This window comes from Galeopterus variegatus, unplaced genomic scaffold (genome assembly GCF_000696425.1).
Source record: "Galeopterus variegatus unplaced genomic scaffold, G_variegatus-3.0.2 Scaffold10351, whole genome shotgun sequence".
In the NCBI taxonomy this organism is placed as follows: Eukaryota; Metazoa; Chordata; class Mammalia; order Dermoptera; family Cynocephalidae; genus Galeopterus; species Galeopterus variegatus.
The window spans coordinates 47,754-50,529 of NW_007736462.1; the positions used below are offsets into that span (position 1 = coordinate 47,754).

Sequence of the window (2,776 nt, forward strand, 5' to 3'; positions counted from 1 at the left end):
TTTTTTTCACAGTTCTAGAGGCTAGGGAGTCTAAGATCCAAGCTCTGGCAGATTCAGTGTCTGATGAGGACCCACTTTCTGGCTCACAGAAGGCACCTTCTTGCTCTGTTCTCACGTAATGGAAGGGCTGTTATCCCATTTTTATACGTACAACTATGGAAATCACTATTTAATTTTCAAAAAGGAAAAACATTTTCTCTTTTTAATAAAAATTAAAATTAATGATAGTTATAAGAAATTTTAAGATAAGTACTCACAAAATTATAGAATGTTGAAGACAGCGGAATCTATAGATCATATAGAATTGCACCTTTCATCTTATAAATGAACACCTACAGTTTGTAGCACTTAAGTGGTTTATTACTAAGTTGCAGAGTAAAGACAAAATCCTAGATCATCTAATTCATGTTCATGGTCATTTTACATTTGTTGTACTCATTTCCTTTACGAGGGGCCTAGATGGCTGTATTTCTGAGAGTGGTTATAGCCATTGGAGAAGACCAAGAAGGTTAGGAACTGTAACTAGGGGATTTCTGGTTTAAGATTCACTGAGGACCCTCTTAGCTCTTCTCCATTTTGAGAAAACACTAAAATAATGGTATCAAACATTTTAAAATGTGTAAATCCACAACAATCAGGAGAATAGAAGAGATTTTAACATTTTTGAAAGACAGAGGTGAGAATATGAAACCAAACCAGTAGAACAGAGGGAAACTATCACCTAGAACATGCACGGGGCAGCCTACAACTTAGAGGGATTATAATCCCCCTGCAGAAACAGCTCTATACTCAGAAATGCATGTAGGAGAGAGGGTGGGAATTGGAAATGTGACTAAATTAGGGGAGCTCATTGACAGTTTTTATATGGAAAAGTTAACTCCCAGCCCCACCTTCACTCTCCTCAGATGAGATCATTTGACTTTGAAAAAAAGTAAACTCTCTGGGGAAAACTAGGATAGCTAGTGTGGATTTTTGGATCCTAGAAAAGGATGGTTGAGAATATTTTGTCATAACTGACTACCCACTTCTTCATGTATAAAGAGCAGCCAGGTGTCAGCTTCCAGTGACCCTCTACTCTTATTCTTAAATAGAAGATAACCGTGGTTCACCTGATAGTTGAGTAAAATTTACAACTTGACAAGGAAAAAAAAGATTAAAAATATATACAGGTAGGACCAGAGATAATTGAGGAAACAAAAATACTTTAGGAAAAAACTCTACTTAGTATCCTTAGAGAGGTTTTAAAAGATACAACATCTATAAATTAAGAATAGGGTGTTGTTAAAAAGGAATTATCAGAAAGCAAGAGAGGTCTTTTAGAAATTAAAATACAATTGTTGAAATAAAATAGCAGGAATTAAGGAAATATTTCAGTATATAGAACAGAAAGACAGAAATGGAAGATATGACAGAAATGATATGGTAGAGAGGCTGCATCTGGGAGGTGCAGCATGTTACTATAAGAAAGAGAGGAAAGAAAAAAATAGATGGAAGGAAATTATCAAAAAACAAAAAAGTAAGAAAATTTTCCCTAGTTAAAAAACCTTAAGCCTCAAATTGAAAAGGGCTACCCCTGTATTGAGCAAGATGAATGAAAATAGATGCATAGAAATAGACATTCTTCACTGTAAAATTTCAAGATATTGAGAAAAGAGGTAAATTCCAGAGAGAAATAATGTATCTCATTAGCTACCTTGGATCCTGGAAGGCATTGGAAAGATACCAAAGATTTGGAGGCAAATAATTTTCATTCTAGGGTTTCGTATCCAGCCAAACAGTTAATCATATATGGGGATGAATAGGATATTTTGTACATAAACAAATTTGAAAGTTTACCTCCTGTGCTATACCTTTTTTCTTATTTAACCCAGCAAAATGAGGGAATAGACTAAGAAGGAAGATAATAGGGCATTCAGGAACCAGTGGATTCAGTGCAGAGAGCAACCAGTCTAGATTTGAGAGGCTCCCACTGATTGTGTGATTGAGAACTTAAGAAACCTTGAAGCATATACTATGTATTAGGCACTGTTAGAAGGGAAGGGGAAGAGAGGGAAGGAGGGAGGAAGGAAGGAAGGAAGAGAGAATCATACTCTAGAGGGAGAGAAAGGCTGGTTAGCACAAACATAAAGCAAATAAATTATGGCAAATTTTTATGCTACCATTGATGTGTGAAAGGGAAGAATCACTTGAATTTGATGCTACAAATGACCCCTTTTCAGTGGCATAGTGGTAGGTGACCACCTGTCTACTTTGTTGTATAAACCAGAACACTTTTTACTGGTATAAGGAGGTGCTATGGGTATTATTGCTGACATCAAGACAAGGGATGTAAACTGGAACATTCCAGGCAACTTGAGATAGGTGGTCGCCCTATGCAAGGGTTATGGTACCGAAACTGTTTAGAAAGAAATGCAGTCTTTATGTAAAGAGATACAATATAACTCTGCAGTTGGCAATATTAGATTTAGTCATAATAATGGAAATACTGTCTTGGTTTGCAGTTTCTATTGAACTTGCATATAATGCAATAGTAACTAAGTGATGCACATTGGACTCAGTGTGTACTGGGCACTGATCTAGTGTTCTGCATATATTAACTCATTTAATCCTCAGAGTAACCTCAGGCAGTAGGTGCTAATATTCCCACTTTTTAGAAAGGGAAGAACTTGGGCCGGCCTGGTGGCGCACTGCTACAGTGCGCCGCTTGGGAGTGTGGCGACGCTCCTGCCGAGGGTTTGGATCCCACATACAGACCGGCCACTCACTGGCTGAGCGA

At 37.3% G+C, this 2,776-nt stretch overlaps 1 protein-coding gene across 1 annotated transcript in view; it reads left to right on the plus strand.

Moving 5' to 3' along the window:
- LOC103609952 (centrosomal protein of 78 kDa-like) overlaps positions 1-2,776 on the plus strand; it is a gene marked incomplete at its 5' end in the record, with an annotated part of 38,208 nt that overhangs the window by 24,904 nt on the left and 10,528 nt on the right. The window lies entirely within an intron of this gene.